Source organism: Falco rusticolus, chromosome 20, assembly GCF_015220075.1.
Source record: "Falco rusticolus isolate bFalRus1 chromosome 20, bFalRus1.pri, whole genome shotgun sequence".
NCBI lineage: Eukaryota > Metazoa > Chordata > Aves > Falconiformes > Falconidae > Falco > Falco rusticolus.
Window position 1 is genome coordinate 6,192,082 of NC_051206.1, and position 25,138 is coordinate 6,217,219.

A 25,138-nucleotide genomic window follows, 5' to 3' on the forward strand; every position below is an offset into this window, starting at 1 on the left:
CGAGTGGGAAAAGGGCAGAGCAATATGAACCCTGCAGCCGCAGCGAGCATTCCCGGGGTCCAGTGGTAGCGAAGCGGGCTGAGATCCCGCCCAGTGCTCAGCATAGGGTTGGTGGAGCGCTGCTGCCATCTGGCGACCAAAAATTGGTATCAGACCACGGGGCTCGAACGCGTGTCCTCCGCGCGGGAAAGATTCTGCCGACGGCGTGACGCGAACCCAGGTCGTTGCAGTCGAGCCACTTCTACGCATGCGCTGCCCTTAGTTCTGTCAGAAACACTACTACGCATGCGTGAAAGCGGATGTCATAATACGCATACGTAGCCACAAAACCCGCCCCGCGGCATCAAGCCAATTCTACGCATGTGCTGCCCTTAGTTTTGCCAGAAACCACAACGCGCATGCGTACGCGGCGATTTTGTGCTGCGCATGCGCCAGTGGAAACCACGCCCCGTGGCGTCAGGCCCAGTCTGCGCATGCGCTGCCCTTAGTTTGCCAGTCACGCTATTGCACACGCGGGTTAGGGGGGTTAGGTTTGTCACTGAAATCTCGGCATGAAGAACTTACCGACACCAATGTGAGGTAGGTAAACAGACACTTCTTTATTGACGGCCGGGTGCGTGAGCGAGTCCTCTCACGATCAACGCACACCAAGCTTCAAAATCATACTCCATATACAAAACTTACTGTAAAAGAAGAGACTCGAACTGTTATGGGTTACTCTAGGTTTGCACGTTTTAATCGGTCCAGCAGTGTTGGGTCACCTCCGCAGACAGTGACAAGCTTACAAGATTTTCAGTCACATATTTATAGTATCTACCTAAACATTACATAATCTCTTGATTCCACAATAAATCTTCTCTCAGTTCCTATCCTGACAGTCGGCTTCACAGGTTGTTCCGTATCTTGATCACCTCGCTATTTTGCTTCTTCTTTCAAGGATGATTGCTTCAGGTTCCATACTCCCAGTTCTGAGTAATCACAATAGACAACCTCCATCGTTTCAGCCTTCTAAAGGTCAGGGTCTCCTGTTCTAAAAAGCTCCTTTGAACTGTCAGGCATAATCTTATTAATATTAAACTTTTATTGTCTAGCATCTATCAGCTGACTGTGCTTGCAGTCCTGGTTTGGGCTATACAGGGGACAAAGCTGAGGTGTACAGCCTACAGCAGCAGTGATCTGGCATTTTCCTCCAACACTTATTCATACATATTCATTAAATATTCATGCATAATCATAATATTTCCCGAAAATCAGTAACATTTCCAATTCTGCCATATCCGATTCTGCGTAGTAAAGGTTGGAAAAGTCTAGAAATGGGTCTGGGGTACAATTTGGGTAGGTGGTATATGAGTCGGTGGCCGCCATCTCCCCCTGCCGGAATTACCTTGTACTAAAGTTCACGGTTTCTTGGCAGGTAACTACAAGCTGTTCCAGTCGACTCTCCCCACTTCCAATTAATTCTATATTCTGACATTTCAATACACTTTCTACGTACAGAAGACTAGTCAAATACAAAAAAACCTGTAAAACCCAACTTTTTACCTAAGCTTTAAACAATGATTCTAGCCCATTCTTCTGGCCTTGGTACAGGACTGTACAAAGGATTTCATAGCAGCTTTTACTGTGCAACTAAAAGTTTCATTAAAATATATTTCTTATCCCTCTATATTTCTATTAAAATGATTTTATAAAATCAAATAAAGTCAATTAATTCTAACTTATTAGCAAAGCTATAGCATTTCCCCCCTTTGAAAGTGTTGAAAATTATTATTTCAATACTTTCACATTATTTACATAACATTTGTTTCAACATATTTTGGTGGCGGACTATGTCTTGGTGGAATAGTTGATACTTCTCTCATGATCATGCAATTGACTGCAGTTCTATTGGTAAAATGTTTCTTCAAACATGCATACACTAGCATGATCATCAGAAAGACGATTAGTAACAGAAACACAGTTTTGATTATGGACTGTATCCAAGAGCTCAAATTCCATCCCAGTTTGCTAAAAATTTTCCCCAGCCAGTCTTCTGACATATCTTCTCAAATTGATTCTGTTTCCTTTTCAATTTTACCTAATAGGTCCAGATCATGTTCCACATCTCGAGTGACATTTGGAATGTGAATGCAACAGTGGTCCAGTCTATCCTTGAGATATCCACATACCCCATGCTCTTCAAGTAGGAGCATATCTAATGCCATTCTATTTTGTAAAGTCATCTTGGAAGTCACCTGTAACTGTACGTTCAATTCGTTAAACCCTTTCTTGGTGACATTTGCTAACTCTTCTACCTGACCTGTTAACTGATAAAGCCATGCTCTGTTTCTATATGAGGCTATAGGATTCAAAAATGATTCAAGTGCCCAGCCAATTTTTACTCCTGTTGAGGGTTCATTCCAAGTATCATCATCTGTGTCAGACCTCTTGGTTTGTTTTAATTTTAAACTTTCTAAGGGTCCTCTAAATGGTGATTTCTTCAAAATCAGGCACATTGTTGGCATGCCTAAAGTAATTTCTTTCACCTTACCATCTAATGATAAATGAGCTGTCCAGGTTCCATCACTTAGTGCCCAAATTAGATGTCCTTGACTTTGAATAGTAGATTTTCTGCAACTAAACCGAGTTCCTCTTCTGGGTGTAAAGGCACTTGTTAAATTGAGAGTATTTTTAAGACCTCAACAAAAACAACCATATTTTAAAGCGGCAACCAGAGGAGTAATTTGTTGAATTATTAAGTCTGCATTGCTGCAATCGTACACTTTTTAAAAATTCCACCATGGCACTGCTGATTTCTCTAAAAAGTATTGCAAAGGGCAAGCATTTAACTACCAGGGAGGGCTGTTAATCCCAGATGTTTCTTTCACGAGCTATCATTTGTAAAAATGTTACAGATCTGCTAATAAGTTAAGATTGATTGACTTTATTTGATTTTATAAAATCATTTTTTATTAGAAATATAGAGGGATAAGAAATATTTTAATGAAACTTATAGTTGCACAGTAAAAGCTGCTATGAAATCCTTAGTACAGCCCTGTACCAAGGCCAGAAGAATGGGCTAGAATCATTGTTTAAAACTTAGGTAACAAATTCAGGGTTTGAAAGGTTTCTTTGTATTTGACTAGTCTTCTGTATGTAGAAAGTGTATTGAAATGTCAGAATATAGGATTAATGGGAACTGGGGAGAGTCAACTGGAACAGCTTGTAGTTACCTGCCAAGAAACCGTAAACTTTAGTACAAGGTAATTCCGGCAGGGGGAGATGGCGACCACCGACTCATATACCACCTACCCAAATTGTACCCCAGACCCATTTCTAGACCTTTCTAACCTTTACTGCACAGAATCGGATATGGGAGGAGAATATGTTAATGATTTTCAGGAAACATTATGATTATGCATGAATACTTAATGAATATGCATGAATAAGTTCTACATATGGTGTCTGATTCTGAAAGTTGGTGTGCATTGATCGTGAGAGGACTCACTCATGCACCTGGCCATTAATAAAGAAGTGTCTGTTATCTACATCACATTGGTGTTGATAAGTTCTTCATTCCGAGATTTCAGTAACAAAAGGAGTTCTCAGTGCTGGGGAGACCAGCCAGGAAAGAAAAAGTTTCCAAAGAGGGTTGGAAATTTCTGTCTTCTAGTCGTAGGGAAATGAAACTCAAACCATCTTCTGGTGTGCAGCCCAGCAAGTTATTGTGAGCCTGTCTGGGAGAAATTAGCACCTAATTAAAAAGGTGGCAGTGGCAGCCAGGGAGGAGGGTTACAAGAAGGCATCTGCCTTGAGGCTGTGCTAAAGGGAAACTGTAGGTCCTTGTTTCTCAGCAGTTCAGCTGATGGATGCCTCTAGGAAGAAGGTCCTGGTGCCAGGGCATAATTTTCCATGCCTTGTTCTTTTTTTCTTCAGTGACAGAATGTGCCGAGGGCTGAAGGTACCGGCTGGATGCTCAGTGCCCTTCCATTTCCCTCTGCAAGGGTTTTGGGTGGGTGAGAGAGGCAGGCAGCTGTGACCTGGCTGCAGATGTGCTGGGCACGTCAGCCCGCAGCAAATGTGGAGCTTGACACCTTGTGTCTCGTATGGGACAAGACCCTGCTGGTAAGCAGTTGCTGGAGAAAAGCTGGTGCATAATCAACTACTACCTTAATTGTCCTGTGCAATATCATCTGCATCTGGGTTCTATCCACAAAGCTGAGATGCTGGTTTCCCTGCCTTTCAGGACTGCTACAGGTGTTTTTTCAAGATCTGTTGGTCTAGCCAGAATGCTGTAAGGGTACAGGTAACAAGGTTTCTCAGTAATGCTTGTTGTGCCTATCTTTTACCAGACTAACTTGGTATCATTTTCTACTAAGAAAGCTTATTCTGTATGCTGCTCAAAATACCGGGCTGCTCAGGCATTAGAGAGAGGAGAGAGAGGCCTCTCCATAGTATTCGCAGCACTGTTGAATGGGAGCTGTTTGCTGGCCCTTGTGACTTTGCCTTTTCCCAAGGAAGTATTGCTGGACTTGCCTGGTGGGTAGAAAAGCTGAGTCCCTGTGAGATCAAACAGCTTGCTGCCTGGACCCTGGCAGAGCTGTAATTAGATGAGTGCAAATTTGTGACCTTCAGTGTCATCCTTGGTCTGTCTTATGTGTTGCTTCTGGCATGGGGGGGGTGGGTGGGGTGGGCCAGGGGGGGAAGTACTTTTTTCTGTCCATAGGACAGAGGAAAGGGTGGTGGCTTGTTTAAGGCAATTGGGAAGGTTTCTTCTTTGTGGCCTGGTTGCCCTGGGAGTCCACGTGCTGCTTTGTAAGGGAAGGTTGCAAGGATGCCTTCCACCTTGAAAGGCAGGATGGTGGATACACATACCTTCTCTTACGCTCATGGTTATAGAACGTCACCTGGGTGTGCTGAAGCTTCCTAGAACGCTTGAATACCTGAACTACAGGCTGTGAGATTCCTGCAGGCCGTGCTGGGGCTCCCAGCTTGTGTACTGGGACCTTGCTCCTGGGTTTGCTGGTGCCTGGAGGCAGAGATGTGCTGGAAAGGCTTTGGGCATTGTGGCTGTTTCAGCCAGCACCTCACTCCAAGTAGCAGACTAACAGTCATCAAATAGTACTGACAAAATTAAGTACTTCAAAATATTGAATGATAAATGATGTACCACTTATCTATCGGATGATGTACTTATGTTTATCTAAAAGTTGGGAAACGTCCAAGGGCCCTTATTGCTAACATGACGGATGTACTAATTGCCAAGTCCTTGGATTTGTCATCTTTAAAAAGGCTATCTGGTCCCAAGTTCCTGTTGTTTATACAGCGTGGCAAAGACAAGGACTTAAATCATGGTCACTAGTTTAGGGAGATATGTGAGTGAGTTCCTGGAAAGTTAATGAATAGGTATGAGTTGCTAAAGAGGGGACTGAGAAATCCCCTCGGGGTGCATGACTTTGGTGGAGTGATCCCCCATGCATCCAGCGCTGCCGAATAATTGCTCACTCGAATATTGGTGACTGATTCTTTAAATCAATTTGGTGACCCAGATGGGACCTCCTCTGCTCGGCTGTGGGACCCATTGAGCGGGCACTCCCTAGGGTACCCCCGGGGATTTTCCCGGAGGGGCTCCTCATCTCATCTCGATCACCGCAGGAGCAGACAAGGACTCCATCTTACGGAGCAAAGGTACTATCTTTATTCAAATATTATATTAAAATATTGTATTAATATTATATTTTAAACAGTACTGTTTCGGATATTTCTGTTCTGGGAACACTCCATCTGTAAAGCTGTCCGTAAGGTGTAAGATCATTGTATTCTTATGCAGGATGGCGTGTGCCGGTTAGCTAGCACCGCAGGTATACACCTGGTTCTGTTCTGGTATTCGTTCCGGTATTAAGGTAATATCAGAACTCTGATTCTGTTCTGGTATTTGTTCTGATATTGAGGTAATATCGGAACTCTGATTCTGTTTTGGTTGGAAGACTGACACGTTTGATGATTTGAAGTCAATCTGTGTATATAGGATTATAATTATAGTGATATGGAGAAATAATGTGAAATGGGGATAATGGACATGGATTGTGATTGTATGTGTCTGCTTAAGGAATGTGGGTATGGTGACTGGTCATGGGTGCGGTGACAACCACAGTTTTGAGGAGACACCTGCCCCTCTTCCTCTAACAAAGGGGAGACGGGGAGACGCCTGCCCCTCTTCCTCTAACAAAGGGGAGACGCCTGCCCCTCTTCCTCTAACAAAGGGGAGACACCTGCCCCTCTTCCTCTAACAAAGGGGCTATTTAAAAGAGAATGAGAAAAGATGAGAGACATTCAAATGCTATCTAGAGGGAGGGAGTGCTAAGTCTCCTTGCTGGAAAAGATTGGGTGGTCACAATCACCTGAAGAAGATCGGGTGGTCACAAGGACATGAATCACCTGAAGAAGATCGGATGGTCACAAGGACATGAATCACCTGAAGAAGATCGGATGGTCACAAGAACATGAATCACCTACAAACCTGCAAGACCACCACATTCCAGGAAACGGACTGATAAGCTAATTAACATACGAAGCGGGGTTTAGGTAACGAATATGTATAGGCGTTAATTGAATATTCATTTGTTTTATTGTATAAATGTGAGATGGTTCGTCACTTCGGGCACGCGCGCTTGTGGAGGAGCGATCCCCCGCGCATCTGCGCGCAATAAACATACCTACTTTATAACTTTCGAGTTATAGAGTCTAATTCCGCACGTCAGAATAAGGCAGAATCTCACAGGAACAAGAGGGACCTCACAGCAAAAGTAAAAGGGAAACTTTTGCATCGGGGGGAAAAAAAAAAAAAAAAGGGGGGGGGGGGAAGCTAAAAACTTCCTTTAGGTTGTTTTAAGAATTGGGGAATTCCTAGAATGTAACAACTGAAATAGCGCTCTGTGTCTTGTTTGTTCTATGCGTTGTCTTGTTACATGTTCAAAACTCAGAGTTATGAAATGTATGTTGGAAAATAATAATATTCTGGTAATTTGTGGCAAATAGCGGAAAACTTAACACTCTGCTTAAGACCAGGAAAAATTTGGGTTTTTGTTTGTTGTTTGTTTTTTGGCAATTGTTCATTGAAATGCATACTTTGTGAACTGTCAGTGTTCCTAAAAGTTGTACATAAGTGCACGGTACCGTATAACATACTGCTTGTGTGACTGCGGGCTGCCCGGAGAGTGTGAATGGTGTGGTTGAGATGCGCATTTTGATTTTCCGTGTATAGCTTAATTATTTTGACTAAGTGTGAGTGCAAGAGTGCTTGAGACAGGCGTTTGAGTGCAAAACGAGTAAAAAGCTCTATCCACATTTCCAACCTTGGGTGGCTAAGGCGGCCGGAGAAAAACAAAGTAATTAAAATTGCAAAATGGGAAATGGAAGGAGTAAGCCCTGTGAAAAATCGCCCTTGGGTTGTATATTAAAACATTGGAGGGATATCGTAGGACAGGGTGGCACCGAAAATAGAAGGAAATTGATTAAATATTGTAATCAGTGGTGGCCTTTGTATAAATTGGGGAGTGATGCGAAATGGCCTCAGGAGGGAGGAACGTTAGATTATAACACTCTCCTGCAATTAATGTTGTTTCTGAGAAGAGAAGGAAAATGGGACGAAGTATCGTATGCAGACATGTTCTTCGTCCTCCGGGACAAACCTGAGTGGCAAAAGGACTGTGGATTAGTACCCCCTCGGGATCCTATGGTACTAGCACTAGAAAGAGTGCGGGATTAACATCACCTGATCTTTGATTATGGCTCTAGAAAAGGATAGGAAAAAAACCCTGAGACCTAAACTAGAAAGATGTTCTTGTTGAAATTTTTGTGTTAAAAAGCTCAGGTTGTGGTTCCTTCTGTGGAGCAACCAGAATGAAACACGTTGTAAGATAAAAACTTGTACTGATGTATGTAAAACCTGAGGCGGGGCGGCGGGGCGGTGGGGTGGAGAATCAAAGACCTTGTGAAAGTGTTAAAGTATCGGGGTGAGTTTGTACAAAGCCCCGTCGCCCCTCGAAGGTGCGGCTGAGCCCTGCGGGACGCATGGCAGGGTGTTTGCTGTTTGCCTGCGAAGGCATGGTATGTAAGAACGCAGACTTAAAGCAACAAGGAGCAGCATTTGCATTCAGGGTCAGAAAGAGTTACAACAGAAGTGCTGCTGCAGAGGCAGGCTTGTGTACCTGCAAGCAGAAGAGCATCTCTGCCCCGAACCCTTCTGATGGTGGGGAGGAGGGGGGTGCTGTTGCTGACGATTGAGCAGAAGGACCTGACAATGTCACCCCGATTGCTGCAGCATTTGCAGCACCACAGGACCGGTAACGGCCCCTCTAGGGCAGGCAGAGGTCTGAGAGAGTAAAGGTGAATCTTTGATGGGGAAATTTAGATGTTTGAAAGTTGGTTGTGAAAGACTTATCAGGATGATCTAAGAGGACTAGGTAAAGGTTCAAGTTGATTGTTACTAGATAATAGTGATTAGAAAAAAATGAGGTGGAATTTTTAGTGAATACAAAAACAACTTATTTGATGTTAAACTTCAGTGAAAGGAATTTGTTACAGTTGTGGGAGCTGCTGGCCACCAGGAAAACATCCTGAAACCTTTAAAGTACAAACTAAGAAAACAAACAAGAATGCCAAATTCACCAAAATCTTTGTTGGGATGAGATTTATTAGAACATGTAGACATTTAAAAAAGGAGAAATGAAACCAAAAGTTTAAAATGATCAAGTGATTGAAATCTTGAGCTTATCTTTAATTCAACAGAAAAGTGGAAAAGAGGACCTCCCTGAAGTAAAAGAAATCTTTAACCAGGTATATCTGGAAATAAATTCCAGGTAAGGCAAAAAAAATGCTTTACCTGTTACAGTAAAATGATAAGGGAAGGCCTGCCTAGTTCAGGTAAAACAATATCCCTCGGTCAGCAGGGCTGTGGGAGGTATTGGCACAAAAACTGAGATAAAATACACTCTGTAGTAGTTCTACTAATGTAAATCTGTGTGTTTTGCCATGACAGTGACTTGTTATGGGATGTGCAGATGAAACTCTGCATTGACAACGAAGTACAAGGAATAAAGTTGGTCGGGTGCCTCCTACCATAGTCAAGGGCAAGACGGGGTTGGCCTCTGTGTTTGCCACCAAGAAGAATCTTGAGCTCCGCTGTTGGCTGCAACCCAGTAGGCGTTGAGCGGTGGGAACATGCGCCATGCCAGACCTTGATGTGAGGAATGGCCCCCTCTGTTATAAGAGGGTCATCCAGGAAGGAAGAACATAAGATGGCCCATTGAGGCACTGATTTGGAGATTGGAAACCAGCTGGCCGACCATGAGGCTAGATGAGCAGCAGAGAAAGTAGGAAAGGAGGAACTATCCTTAATACCAGACAGTAAAATCCAAACTCTAAGTACAGATGAGGAGTCAAACTATTCTAAAGGAGACCTAAAGCTAATTCAGGACATGAATGGTAAAATAAAATTAAATAAGTGGGCTTATTTGGCAGATGGCCGTATAGTGGTGCCATCCAATTTAATATGGACCACAGCCCTAACAGAACATAAGACGACTCACTGGGGAGCTGGTATGTTATATAAAAGTCTAAATCAGAAACTGATAGGGGCGAAACTTATATACTGTCATAAAACAATGTAATTAATCCCAATGTAGCAAACAGAATAAAACTAGGGAACATTAGTAGAGGAATTATCCAGGACAACAGTGGCAAGTTGATTTTTCCGAACTCCCAAGAAAGGGGGGTACCGGTATTTATTCGTTATGACTGATACGTTTTCAGGTTGGCCAGAAACTTTCCCTTGTCGAACAAATAAACAAGAGAGGTAACGAAGGGATTGTTAAATGAAATATCCCCCACTTTGGGGTTCCAGCAACAATCTCTTCTGATAGAGGCTCACACTTTTGTGCCAAAATAATACGAGTGAGTACGGTACTGGGAATAGATTGGCAATTACACACCCCTTACAGGCCTTCAAGCAAGTGGAAAAATAAACCATTTAATTAAACAACAGATAGTGAAAATAGGACAAGAGACAAATCTAACTTGGCCACAGTCTCTTCCTTGGCATTATTAAGAATACGAGAACAAAGGAGAATTTGAACCCTTTTGAAGTATTGTATGGGAGACCATACCCGTTACAATTTGCCAGAGAAGATTTAAGGCAGTTAAGGGAGGGATATTTGTGTGAATATGCGAAGACCCTCCAGGGAGAATTAAAAGTTATAAATAAACAAGTATTGGGAACAAGGGCCAGAGGGCTGGATCAACCAGTCCATTCCTTTAAATCTGGTGACTATGTGTATATAAAGACATTTTCAAGGGAAACCTTTGGAAGAGAAGTGGGAAGGACCCTATCAGGTGCTGCTGGACAACCTTCACTGCCGTCAAGGATAAGAGAATAACCAGCCTGGATTCACTACTCTTGGATAAAGAAGGCTCCTGAGAAATCATGGGCTGTCACCCTGGCAGGACCCACGGGACTACGGTTCTTTAGATCGTAAGAATCTCCGGAGACACAATGGACTGTCAAAAGGATCAGGACATTTGTGTAAAGTTATTCTGATCTTAATTGTAACTGTTGTAGAAATATTAGAAACTGAAGCATGGGTAAACAATACCAGTCTTCAAACATTGCAAATGATTGTTAATGCTACGAAAGCTAAGGAATGCTGGATACGTACCTCTCTTCCTAAAGGAGGCTTGATACACCCCTGTATGGGGTGGCCTCCCAAAACTGGAATTATCTCGATGACAAATGGACTACCTGGCCAGACTTTTGGAAAAAGCCAGACTACGGCGGAGGATATTGCCTATTTGATAATAAAATATATGAGTTAGGGTCCCAGATTTGATTTACAAATATTATTAAGCCTAACCACCACAATATTTATGAAAAGTGATAATAACTGTCATTGGAAAGCTCGAACAAGACAGGAGGAGCATGTCCTGGAAACCCAGGGCAAAATACTTGTTCCCAATCTGATGGATGGAATGATTAAACAGACATCCATGAGATATGGAACAAGGTGCAGATCCTGCATGAAATTACTAAAGATTATTTATCGTGGAGTTTTAAAGTTATATGGGACAAACTGACTTCTGGTTACCCAATTTGGAATGGTTAAAATATGCTTTTATTATAATACTTATTGTAATAGTTTTAGGAATATGTGTATTACTTCAATGTTTTGTTTGGTGCTGTCGAAGAATGATCATAAGGCATAATGATTTTTTGTAGTTGCAAAAGAATTTGCAAAAGTTACTAGAAAAGGGGGGAATGAACGGTGAATGATGTGCCAGTTATCTAAAGGGTGATGTAATTATGTTTATCTAAAAGCTGGGAAACGTCCAAGGACCCTTATTGCTAACATGATGGATGTACTAATTGCCAAGTCCTTGGATTTGTCACCTTTAAAAAGGCTATCTGGTCCCAAGTTCCTGTTGTTTATGAAAGGTGGCAAAGACAAGGACTTAAATCATGGTCACTAGCTTATGTAAATAAGTTCCTGGCATTGTAATGAATATGTAAACGATTTCCCAGAAAGTTAATGAATAGGTCTGAGTTGCTTGTATAAAGAGGGGACTGAAAAACCCCCTTGGGGTGCACGACTTTGGTGGAGCGATCCCCAATAAAGACTAAAGATAACCTCCACTCACTCGAATATTGGTGAATGATTCTTTAAATCGGTCTAGTTGAAGATGCCCCTGCTTCATGCAGGGGGGCTGGACTAGGGCACCTTTAAAGGTCCCTTCCAGCACAAACCATTCTATGATTCTGTAAACTACCACTGTCATTCCAGCCACGGTGTATTTATATATACTTGAGGAAGTCAAAGTCCTTCACGACTGAAATTTTACTCTGAAAGTTCTGAATTGCCTTGAAATTCTCAAGAGCTCTTCTCCAAAACATCCCTTCCAGAGATACTGATATTCAGGTCCTGGACCGAACACCGTACCTGAGGTTGTTTACAGCAGGGCAGCAAAGTTTTGTAGAACAAGTGAGGCCGAGAGACTGCCCAGACACATTCTCCTCCATGTTCTCCCAGACCCATGTGGCAGCACCTTGAGAAAACACTTTTTTCTGTTCGTTCCCGATATAGTTCTAAACATCTCTAACAAAATTTCACCAATGTCCTCCCCCCTGAAGCAGTGCTGCTGTTACCACAGATAGCAATGCAAAGATGTTCAAAGGAAATGGTCTGAAACACTTGGAAGCTAAAGGTCACAATAAGCAGGAAAAGAAAATTCTTTACCGTGTACATGAGACTGTTCAAACTTTTTGCCGGTGCAAAGTGGAAATTTCCAGCTACCTGCAGGAGACAGTCATCTTTCATTAAAAAGCCTGAATCTACATAAAAAAGCAGTCATACCGGCAGTTGGATTTTAAAATTTTTATCGGAATAAGATAGACAATAAGCAACTCATTGTCATGGGTGACAATACCAGCAAATATTGTCCTAAAAGAGATATGAATTTCCCCTCTTCCTCACAGGCAGTCATGTGGAAAGCCATCATCACATACCGATGTTGACAACAACTGTTCTATGCAGAGTATTTTAGTGGACATAAAAATGAGAAGAAGGAATCAAGTCTACCGGGAGGGAACTAACTGCTGCTGTAGGAAATATCAAAAGGTATCACAAGGTATCACAGAAACGGAGTGGAGAAAGTAACTGGGAGGGTGAGCAGGCAGGGTAAGAAAACCCTTAATACAATAAACAACAGTGGTCCTATGTATGCATCCATGAAAACAAGCCGTGTTCAAAAATAAAGCACTAAACCTACCACCAAAAACACCCCCACACTCCAAAATCCCCCCAAAGACAAAGGTTATTAAAGTTTTAACCTTGAACATGAAAAGGATATGGATATTAGGTGTCAGTCCTCCCTGACACTCGCTAGCGATCATACACACCCTCCCCTGGAAGATTTCAATGCATCAAGCTCACACGCTACATTACACCTCTGAATGTCCGTGCAAACCTATCGCATATGTTAACTGCAGACCCGATGAGAATGGAGATGTGCAAAAGTCCAAGTGCCTAACAATGGCCCCCAGAAATTTCCCTAGTGACACCCACCCACTCTTGGACCCTTGCTACCCACAGCACGCCCCTTTGAATCTTTCCTGCTCACCACTCTTTGTGGAAAAGGGTCCTGTAATGGTTCAGCACCCATGATACTCAAAACACAAATGAAAACATGGCTTCATGAGTGAAAGGGCAGGGTGTGTTTGGTTTTGGTTTTGTTTTTCAGAAATAAAGAATGTTGTCTCCAGGAATAGTACACAAAGATGTAAAAAACCCTCCAAATTTTGAAATAAAGTAGTAAAAAAAATTTACCCTGGGCCCGACTGCTAGAATGTACTTGGGTACGTAACCTGCACATCCCAGTGTTTTGAGCTCGGTAACCTGCCAAATGACAGGGTAGTTACATAGTCATCTGACGTATCTTGTACTACATTTTCATACACCAGTTGCAAACAACATCTCTTTAAGCATCTTCAACCTTGACAACTCCAATAGTCTTGCTTCCACTGGTTTTCTAAAGAAGGGAACATTTCACTCCCTCCAGCACCTCTGCTGACAAGTTGTTGGTTACTGTTATCTCCAGCACCCACCGGTGGTCTGTTTTGAGACTAGAAGGGCAGGTGGGACTACCTCGCCGCAAAGAAGCTGCCTCTTCCCCTCCAGAAACCTCGGTAAAAAGACTCACTAGCTAGATGGTAGAAAAAGCTAAGCTTCTCCAGCCAGCCCACGTCATGAAACAGGGAATTTGCCCCTTCCCACCCTTTTCCTGACCCTCCTACTGAACCCCTCTACAGGCACAAGTACCTTGCTGAGCCCAGGGGTTATTACAGTCCTGTGAACACTTAAAGTTGGAAAAAAGAGCAGAGTGCCCCGACTGTGCCTTCTGACGCTCATCACCACCATGCAGCAGGCTCACGGCAAAACCCATCTCTCACCTTGTTGACCTCCAGGAAACCATACACTCGGCAGCCCTCGTTCTTCTGCTCTTCCATTTTCTGGCTAAATCCTTCCCTCTTGCACTGCTCTACGCTATCCGGGTTCTCAAAGGCCCAGCCTCGTCACCTGTATGCTTCTCTGACATCGTCACAAGTATTGCAGCACCTGCAAGAGCACAAACATCATCTTTACAGCGATAAAGAGACACTCCAGCTCAGGACCCAAATCCCCAGTGGATTTTGTTTCAAAGCGGCAAACTTCAGGAACTGGACACTGAAAGGTGGTCTAATGCTCCTGAAGGAGCTTGAGTTTCCTGACGTACTTTTTGAGATTTTGGCACGAGGACGCAAGCTGTTTTAATGCAGCGCTTAATTCTGAAGAGGGCTTTAGCTGTCCATTCAGACAGCCAAGTCCATCCTTGGCAAATAAATTTGCCGCAGAAATGACATTTGTTTCTGTGGGAAGTCTCCCACAGTTCTGAGCAGCTTGGAACTTCCCCATGTGAACACAGCATCTACCTGTTTCTATTCCTCCCTTCCTCCGTTTTTAGGGAAAGACTGCCAACATCGGAGGCAAGGTTAATGGCAAACTTTCTTCATTGCTCTTCTACCTCTGGACTCACCAGAGTCTCTGTCACGCTCACCAGAAAAAACAATTGTCTGTCTCTGTTCCATGTTGCGCTGGACAAAACAAAAAGTTGAAGGCTGGAATTATGAATCCCTCAAGATGGAAACATCTCTGGGGAAGGATGCAACTCGACAGATGTGACAAACTAAATTACTACAGAGACAATAATAGCAAAGGATAGTCCAGAACCTGTGGACTATCACGAATCCATTCTTACACAAATTTGCAGGTAGAAGGAATGAGAAACACCGAATGACACCCATCATTTGTCTGAGTGATGGGTGTCTGGTCTTTGCTCCCATAAGGATGCAAAGCCTGCAGCAGAAGTGAGAAGGCAAAGCCATAACTGGGTTTTATTCCGAGACAGCTCACAGAACAGTGAAATAATTTACACAGCTCCCCTCTGGACACCAAATAATCCCAGAAAAGGTTCTGTTTGCTAAGATACAATCTTTGTGCTACTGCCCTTAAACAGGCGCGCAGACAAAACAGACAACCTAACTGTGCACGCTCTTAACAATCGTGAGCGCAGCACAGGCGTACGATAACACAACAGCTCTCACCATTCTCTGAACAGGTGCTCAGGAGGATTTCACTGTACGGACCTTCACAGACATTTTGGAAAAAAACCTCCAACACATATGCCACATTAACTGTATCGATTCAAGCACTAAGAAGATGTGAAGGTTACCGAATGTCCTCTGACTCTGCCCCGTAACAGCTTTCACAGCGATCGGCATCCAAAGCATTTGGACCAAACACCTTTTCTTCTTCTTTCCCCAGTTCTAAGACAAAAGAGGATTCATAGTGACGAGGCACGTCTAGAAACACCACCTTGTACTTCTGCTCTACGCACAGAAACTGTTGTACACGTTAAGGAAATGATTTTGTATCAGAATCTGCGCATCCTGCACCCGAAGCTCACCTGAAAGAATGCACAGGGCCTGTTGAGCTGCACAATAAGATCAACAAGCAGAGTAGCGTTTGCCACCTGAAGAGCACCCTCCACAGAAAGAACCAGCCACCTGTAAGCCTTGCCGGAGCGCTGATCAGATGTTACTTGCACAAAGGCTTTGTTAAAACTTTGTCTAAAGCAGACCCAAACAGCAAATTGCGACCGATACAGGACCTGTTACACAAACAACATTTTAAATAGCAGACAGCAGCGCATAGCGCATAATCCTGTCCCAAGATATGTAGGGAACACAGTTACATATTGCTGTGAAACTAGATCACAGTGGGAATCTCCCAAGCGGAAAACTGACACTCAGCTCTCCAGTACAACGATGCTGACAATGCACACACATCAACCACTGGCTTACTAGAAATCTCCAAGGAATTTCTTTGTCATGATTTTACAATTCTGCAAGTGTCTGTGCCACCTGTGTGTTGAATGCGCAGCCACAGTACAGCTGGGGCACAAATATGTTCTTAAATGCAGAAGGCTGCAGAGGGACTCTTAACAGAGGAGATGAGAGCTGGTGACAGCTGAAACCTGCCAAAGGGCAAGACATGCCTCCAGAAAACTCAAACAGGACCTTTGTTTTCCCAAAACAAATGCGAAAGGTCTGTAAAATTTGGAGTTCGGAGTAAGCGAGCCAAGGAACTGCATGTCTAAAATTTTCAGAAGCATGGGTTCTTATTGGAAGAGGCCCCTTAAAACCAGGCTGCTCCACTCACAAATCCTGAAGGACAGGACCAAGTCTGCTGGATTACAGAAGCCCTCTAAGGCTCACTGTCTAGGCACCGCCGCACTACCCTCTTACGAGCCTCGAAAAGGCGGCTTCTTGCATAACTAAGGCCGGGGCAGGTGATAAGTCAGACACTGCTGAGGGGACAAAATGTTATCGGGACCCTCTTTGTTGAGATTGGGAGGTATAACAGGCGGACAGAAGTGAGAGTATTTAAGACATCTGTATTAGCCACAGAAAAAAAGAGATTTTAATTAGGAAGTATGAAATATGCATGAAAATCAATCGTTAACCTCACTTTATGGTAGTTATGATCAAGCAAATAAAAAATTTTAGAAAAATATACCCAATCTTAAACCACTGTATGAGACTTACTTTCTACAGCTTACAACACTCAAACAAGGTGAGAGTACAATTAAGAATTCAACCAGTACGGGTTTTGATCCTGTAATTACACTAAAAGATAGCGTCAGGAAGAATGCAGCTCTGTAATTCCTACGCTTTGTCAAAGCCATGATTCCTGCCATTTGAAGAACACCTGTACAACACACGGTGTCTTTCAAGATACAGCAACTAGTAACAGCTTTCTGAATGTAATCGGTAGCTGCCTGTCGAGTTGTCTCAGAGAGCACCCAGAGGTACTGCACACAGCTTAGATACTATAAAGAAACCGCAGTACATAAAACCCCACATGCAAAGTTTCGTGCTGTTAACATGGTCCTCGACTTGCATGCAGATATGACACATGACACTGGAAAACTCGGTCCATGTTAAAAGGAAACAAAACAGTAAAGAAAAATAAAGATTAAAAAAATTCAATCCTCTATCGCCATCCAGTGGAAATTAATGAGATGACATCCCAGCACAGAATGCAACCTACCATAGAAATCATTAAGCTATTAACTATTTGAATGTAACTATGATCAGGAAAAGCCTCCACATACTACTCCATAATATTTAGGTATGCCTTACTAAATTTAAGGTTAATGTTAAATAAAATGTATTTTTAACTAAGAAATTTAAAGTGCCAAAGCAGCTAAGTGGCAGAACCAGGCCCCGTCCCTAGCATAGCCCTAATCAAAGGCTGGTTTAAAACCCAGTCCAGTTAATCAGTGGGAGAACAGAGAAGCAACAGATGATCAATCTGTGGACACAGGTGCTTTCAGAAACACAGGCGGTTTTGGAAAAATTGGTGCATGTGAATAGGAACTGCTCTTTCAAAGACTAAGCGCGCTTGAAGGAGCGTGTGAGTTAAAGCAGGCAGAAAGAAGATCACGATCCAAGGAGGAGCTTGGAACCGAGGCAGAGACTGGAACCGAGCAGGTGAATCAACTGCGACAGAGTCAGGTGATGGATTCACAGAACTGACAGGACCAAAAGAAACTCCTAAAAACTTCAGACATTGACTAATGATCTGGTAAGCGTATATAACCTACGCTGTATCCCTTGGTTCTCTGTCACCCACTGGGGGGGTGGCCCAGCTCTGAGTCATGACTAAAGCAAGCCCGGCGGTAACCACGTCTGTGTGGATTTTTCCTTTACCAGACAATACTGCTATAGTTGCCATTTAAATAACTGACTGAACATCAAGTGTTACTAACAGAAACTGATAGAGTTTCACAAAGGTGGGTGGACACTTCCAATCTAACTTGCCACACATGTGGTGGAAATCAAACTCGCCATATCCTTTTTCCAGACAGCAGAAGAAATTGCTCGTTGCATGCAATGCAATTTGATCGCTTTCAAAATGCCTCTCCTGGATGAGACACTTTGCTCCCTGCAAGTTTCTCTTCCTCTCCGTCGATAATATAATGAGTGAGAGCAACCGGTTCAGACCTAGTAATCCCAGTGGAGACTGGCAACACAAGTAAGGCAGGAGGCCCATATGTGGAAACAGAGAATTGGGTACAAACAAGCAGGGTTTGACCCCAGACATTACATTTGTCACGCCACAGCCTCTGAATACAGAAAGGCTGCTAAATGACACAACAGTAAGAACGCTATCACCTCACTTCTGTGACACCAGGAGGTCTCGTACCTACCCACTGTTCAGTTCTTGGCTTAGTTTAGCCTTTCAGCTTTAAGAACAGAAAAACTAAATCTGAGTTACAACAAATTAGCAACTTTAGTTCATGCCAATACACAAAACCATCTCCCAGAACAGATAACAAGGACCTCACGTTTTAGAAAGACAAAGTCTTGCAGTATTACCATTAGACTGCAACACTACCAGAATCATTCCCGGTTTGTATTGAAGTAGAACAGTAAGCCATAACATGTCAAAAAATACAGAGGAGAGGTTTATGTAGCCAAGGACCACTTACTCCAACTTGTAACTGATAAATCAACTGAAATCTATTAATCAGGTATGCATTAACACACACAAAGCAAACATAGTAAGACACAAGTTTAGGCTTAAGGGTCAAGTCAGCAGAGCCTTCCCTGGAGAGAGGCTCTTTCCTCTAACCAGCTCGTCCCATTTCTCAGCCTCCTAGGATTTAAAAATGCAACCAAAGTCAAGTTTTGCCAGAGCAGCTGCTTGATTTCTAGTAGGAAAAGCCTATTCACTCAGCAGCTTTGCTCCTGAAACGCATCAACGAGTCCTTGTCCCAATTTCAGAGGGACCAGGCAAAGACTTGCCTCGCAAAAGTACCGAGTATAACGTATATACACACACACAGGAGCTTGTCTGATCTGCCAGTGTAATAGACTTGTGTCCTATAAACTTTTCAATAGTTTGTGGTGTTTAAAACGCTGTGAATTCAGCCATCCCTTGTTCCCATGAATCTCATAGCAGGCATACGGTAATGGAAAGACTATGCGAGCATCCATCCAAGAATAACAGAATAGCATCTTACCGTGTCTCTCTGCTTCTGGAGTCACACGATTGGCAGCTTTATCCAAGCGCTGTTTAAACAGCTTGTGCTCTACCTCCTGCTGAGGCTCTCCTGCTCCGTCCATGGCATCGATGCTCAAATCTGAAAGCAGCGAGCAAGGAAAGCGGTCTATAAACACACATTTGTTATGGCCTGTGGCAAGCCGAGGAAGTGAAAAGACAGAATCTTTCAGCCAGCAGGGTAAGAACATGCCAAACCTGGAGAGCACGTACAGCTAGTGTCAAGTGACCGACAGGGAATAAAACACACAGTGCAGCACCCTAAATGGCCCTCCCAGGTACGGGGTTTGGTTTGGTGTTCAAAAAGGACAGTTTCCAACTTCCAAGAAAGCGTTACCCTGAAAGGTAGACGCGCTTAAGGCAAAAACATCTCGACTGACCTTCAGTTCAGCTCCCCTTGACTTGTCAACGTACGATTCCGGACGAACCTAGGGACAAAGGAAAAACAAAAGACCCCCGTTTCACTGGGAAGCAAACCAAAAGGCCTCTTCCCCTCGGCTGCTCCGGCCCCGGAGCTGACTGTCACGACACAAGACCAGCCAGACACCTGAGCTGCCGCTGCCTCCCAGCCCTCCCCGGCAGTTAAAAGGCTTGCGGAGAAAGCAGCAGTCGGGGGCGACGGCTGGGGATTCCGCTGCCGGCTGCCTTTTCTTGCTCTGGCCCGCTCGCAGGGGCGGGAAGAGGCTCCTGAGCCACACACCCCCCCCCCCCGCGACAGCGTTACCGCAGGCCCCGAGGCAGCCTCTCTGCGGCCCGCGGGGGCCGGCAGCCCCAGCCGGCTGCCACGGCTCAGGCCAGCGGCTGGGGGAAAGACAAAGCCCCGCGCAGGGCTGCGGCGGCTGCCCGGGCAGCCCGCAGGCGGCGGCGGGTGGGCGGCGGGGCGGCGCGGGCCGACCCCTCTCCCGGGCGCCGCCGCCACGAGCGAGCACCGGGGCCGCCCTGCCTGCCGCCGCTCCTCGCCGAGGTAGCGGCGCGGCTCCGAGAGAAAAAAAAAACAAACAACCAAAAAAAGGCAGCCCCGTGAGGAGCCCGCTGACCACCGTCCCTGCCGGGGAGACGAGAACCGGCGGCAGCCCCGCCGGTCCCGGGCCGGGCCGCCCGCCTGCCTCAGCCCGGCCGCCGCCGGCACCAGGCGCTCCCTGCCGCGGCCGAGCGCCGGGCCGCCACATCCCCCCCGACCGGGCCGCTGCCCGCCGGCCCCCGGCCGCCCTTCAGCCCGAGCGCGCCGCCGCACGTCCCGGCCCGAAAGTCTTCCGGGCTCCCGGCGAAGGCTCCGCACCTCCACGGCCGCTCCAGCGCGCCGCGCGGGCCGGGAGTGAACCCGCCTTTCCCGGGCCGGATGCGCCATCTGCCCCTACGCACGAGGCCGGAAGCCCCGCCCCTAGGGGGTCAAAGCCGCTTCTGCGCATGCGCCGCCCTCGGTCGGCCAGAAAGGCTTCTGCGCATGCGCCAAAGCGGGATTGCGTCATCGGCCCAGACGCAGGGGGCCGGAAGCCCCGCCCCCTTCGGCGTCAAGCCGCGTCTGCGCATGCGCTGCCCTGTTGATGGAGCGCTGCTGCCATCTAGCGAAATATATTTGGGTACTGCAGCCGCCCTGTTGGTGGAGCGCTGCTGCCATCTAGCGAAATATTTTTGGGTACTGCAGCCGCCCGGTTGGTGGAGCGCTGCTGCCACCTAGCGAAATATAATTGGGTACTGCAGCCGGCCCTGTTGGTGGAGCGCTGCTGCCATCTAGCGAAATATATTTGGGTACTGCAGCCGCCCGTTTGCTGGAGCGCTGCTGCCATCTAGCGAAATATAAAGGGTACTGCAGCCGCCCCGTTGGTGGAGCGCTGCTGCCACCTAGCGAAATTTAAATGGGTACTGCAGCCGGCCCTGTTGGTGGAGCGCTGCTGCCACCTAGCGAAATTTAAATGGGTACTGCAGCCGGTCCTTTCGGAGGAGCCGCGCGCCGCGCGGGCCGGAAGTGAACCCTCCTTTCCCGGGCCGGATGCGTAGCCCCTACGCACGAGGCCGGAAGCCCCGCCCCTAGGGGTCAAAGCCGCTTCTGCGCATGCGCTGCCCTTGGTTTGCCAGAAAGGCTTCTGCTCATGCGTCAAAGCGGGATTGCGTCATATGCATGCGACTAGGCCGGAAGCCCCGCCCCTTTGGCGTCAAGCCGTTTCTGCGCATGCGCTGCCCTGTTGATGGAGCGCTGCTGCCATCTAGCGAAATATTTTTGGGTACTGCAGCCGGCCCTGTTGATGGAGCGCTGCTGCCATCTAGCGAAATATTTTTGGGTACTGCAGCCGCCCGGTTGGTGGAGCGCTGCTGCCATCTAGCGAAATATAATTGGGTACTGCAGCCGGCCCCGTTGGTGGAGCGCTGCTGCCATCTAGCGAAATTTAAATGGGTACTGCAGCCGGCCCCGTTGGTGGAGCGCTGCTGCCATCTAGCGAAATATTTTTGGGTACTGCAGCCGGCCCTGTTGATGGAGCGCTGCTGCCATCTAGCGAAATATATTTGGGTACTGCAGCCGGCCCTGTTGGTGGAGAGCTGCTGCCATCTAGCGAAATATATTTGGGTACTGCAGCCGGCCCTGTTGGTGGAGCGCTGCTGCCATCTAGCGAAATATAAAGGGTACTGCAGCCGCCCGGTTGGTGGAGCGCTGCTGCCACCTAGCGAAATATAATTGGGTACTGCAGCCGGCCCTGTTGGTGGAGCGCTGCTGCCACCTAGCGAAATTTAAATGGGTACTGCAGCCGGTCCTTTCGGAGGAGCCGCGCGCCGCGCGGGCCGGAAGTGAACCCACCTTCCGGGGCCGGATGCGTAGCCCATACGCACGAGGCCGGAAGCCCCGCCCCTAGGGGTCAAGCCGTTTCTGCGCATGCGCTGCCCTTGGTTTGCCAGAAAGGCTTCTGCTCATGCGTCAAAGCGGGATTGCGTCATATGCATGCGACTAGGCCGGAAGCCCCGCCCCTTTGGCGTCAAGCCGTTTCTGCGCATGCGCTGCCCTGTTGATGGAGCGCTGCTGCCATCTAGCGAAATATTTTTGGGTACTGCAGCCGGCCCTGTTGATGGAGCGCTGCTGCCATCTAGCGAAATATATTTGGGTATTGCAGCCGGCCCTGTTGGTGGAGCGCTGCTGCCATCTAGCGAAATATAATTGGGTACTGCAGCCGGCCCTGTTGGTGGAGCGCTGCTGCCATCTAGCGAAATATAATGGGTACTGCAGCCGGCCCTTTTGGTGGAGCGCTGCTGCCACCTAGCGAAATTTAAATGGGTACTGCAGCCGGCCCCGTTGGTGGAGCGCTGCTGCCATCTAGCGAAATATATTTCGGTATTGCAGCCGGCCCTGTTGATGGAGCGCTGCTGCCATCTAGCGAAATATATTTGGGTACTGCAGCCGGCCCTGTTGGTGGAGCGCTGCTGCCATCTAGCGAAATATAAAGGGTACTGCAGCCGCCCGGTTGGTGGGAGCGCTGCTGCCACCTAGCGAAATATAATTGGGTACGGCAGCCGGCCCCTGTTGGTGGAGCGCTGCTGCCACCTAGCGAAAATTTAAAATGGGTACTGCAGCCGGTCCTTTCGGAGGAGCCGCGCGCCGCGCGGCCGGAAGTGAACCCACCTTCCGGGGCCGGATGCGTAGCCCATACGCACGAGGGCCGGAAGCCCCGCCCTAGGGGTCAAGCCGTTTCTGCGCATGCGCTGCCCTTGGTTTGCCAGAAAGGCTTCTGCTCATGCGTCAAAGCGGGATTGCGTCATATGCATGCGACTAGGCCGGAAGCCCCGCCCCTTTGGCGTCAAGCCGTTTCTGCGCATGCCCTGCCCTTACTCCGCATGGAGCGGTGCTGCCGCCTGGCGAAAACAATTGGGTACTGCAGCCCGTCTATCTAACAGACTGCACAGTTTATTATAGGAATGGAATCAATAAGGGAACTCTGCCCACGGCCGTTAGGAAGTTGCTGGCTTCACATCTCGGTGGATGAAGGTCTTAGAGCGAACATATTCGATTCAACTAGTCTAGAGAAAAAGAAAGAAAAACAAAAAAAATCACTCGAGAGACTAGGCAGACGCTTTTTTTTCCTTATAAAAAGACTAGCAACATTGTCTTAACGAGAAAGAGGTCATGAAACTTTTATTGTAAAATGTAAGGGCATGAAAGAGAACATAATTCGATAGACAATACATAAACCTCTCCAGCTCTTTCCCCATGCCTATTTGACATTTCTTTCCAAAAACTTTCTCGGGTGAATGTCTTTTGTCTTTGAGCAGTGCAACAGGGTTTGCAAACAGCACAAGTCTGCTTTTTAACAATCATTTAAGACTTTGTAATCACTTTAGATGGGGCACTTTGTACTTAAGAGAACAAAACCCATTTTGAGTCTTTCCTTTAATGATACAGGCCTATTCACCTTACATTAGAAACAACGCATTTGGTTCTGATCTCTCAAGGAATCTTAATATTCCAACATACTGCGTCGTCAACATCAACAAAGCAGGTTCCTACCATTTTGCCAGCGAGCAATAGGACTGTCTCGAGACTAAGTTTCCTTGAACAAAAACCGAAGAGATCTTCAAGACTCAGTCCAAATGGCTCCATCACCATTAAATCGCAGTCCCCTTCGGCTCCACACCACTTCGTTGTGGCTCAGACTATTCCTATGTAGCCGAATGGTTCTTTTTTGCCTGCGTAATAGGTTACGACGTGTGAGATGATTCCAAAGCTGGGAAGGATTGAGATGTAAACTTCTGGGTGGCCAAAGAATCAGAACAGGTGCAGCCAATAAAGGCTTCTGTCATCACTCAGGTTGGTGGGAGTGGGTGTCTTATGTCCCTCCTTTTCATCCCTCCAAAAAGTAGGTGAAGTGAAGCTTTCCCTGGAGTATGAAATCCCTTAGTGTGTCAGAGTAACTGCCTCTTTGCTGTACTTTGCCCTGAGGCACAAGGAAGACCGCAGCTGAATGCTAGGACTGCTCCGGACGGGGAGGGATGTGTTGAAAAACTGCCCAGAAGAAGCTCTGCATCCCTGTTCCACAGATAGCTGGAACAGGCCTGAAGGGAGGATTGCAGAATTCAAGGAGTGAGTGCTAATGCATTGAAGTGTTCCCCCCCCCCCCCCCCCCCCCCCCCTCCCCAACAGCATGTTCTTTAGGAAAGCACTCAGTTTGGGACACACTGCCTGCTGCCGTGCCCTTGTACTGCAGCTGGTGTCTCCACTGGAAAGGCTGATGGGTCGCCTAAATCTGGGAACTTAGTACACCAGTGAAGTCCTCCTGTGTGGCAGTAAGAGAGGGAGACACTGATAATCAAAAGCACACTGACACCTTGCTGTGCCCTGCTTTTGTCTGTCCCGTGGCTGAGCAGGTGTTCCATGTGCCACTGGAGGAGAGGAAATACAAGGGCATGAATCAGTTTGGAGAAGGCGAGCAGGCCAAGATCTGCCTTGACATCATGCAGAAGACAGGGGCTCCTGGAGCTGTCTCTCGCAAGGACCAGGGCCTTTCGATCGTGGTCTCTGGCAAGCCGAAGCAGTCACGAAGGCTCGGAAGCAGATTGTCGCTCGACTGCAGACTCAGGTGAGGGCATCTAACTGTTTCTGCCTTCGTCTTTGCTCTTCCCAAGACTCGCAAATGCTCTGAGACCCTGGGCCCGTGTGCTTGTAAGCCAAAGAGGTATGTTGTTACGTGACTAATTCAGCTTCGCCATACGTTTTCAAAGCACCCAATTGGCAATTTGGAAGGGAATGAGGCTTAAATAGGGTTCCAAGTTATTACAGCCGTGGTTGTGCATGAAGCGTGAGTCTGCCATCTCTGGAACATTGGTGCAACCAGTGACGTTGTGCTGAGGTGCTGGTGTGCAGGAGCCTCACACACAAAGCTAGTAGTGTGTGAGAACGGGACTGTGCTTTTCCTGAAGTCCTTCAGAGGAGAACGTGGAAGGCTGGGAGAAAGAAAAGTAGAGAA

The 25,138-nt window shown here is 46.5% G+C and overlaps 2 long non-coding RNA genes across 2 annotated transcripts; one reads left to right on the forward strand and one right to left on the reverse strand.

The window, feature by feature from the left end:
- The first annotated feature begins 928 nt into the window (after positions 1-928).
- On the forward strand, positions 929-17,792 carry LOC119140322. Its single transcript, XR_005101589.1, has 3 exons — positions 929-1,014; positions 2,137-2,138; positions 17,779-17,792. It is a non-coding gene; the product is annotated as an uncharacterized LOC119140322 (long non-coding RNA).
- A 5,273-nt stretch (positions 17,793-23,065) lies between these two features.
- On the reverse strand, positions 23,066-23,951 carry LOC119140320. The gene is made up of 2 exons (XR_005101587.1): positions 23,683-23,951; positions 23,066-23,195 (listed from the first exon to the last, which is right to left on the reverse strand). It is a non-coding gene; the product is annotated as an uncharacterized LOC119140320 (long non-coding RNA).
- Between the last annotated feature and the right edge of the window lie 1,187 nt (positions 23,952-25,138).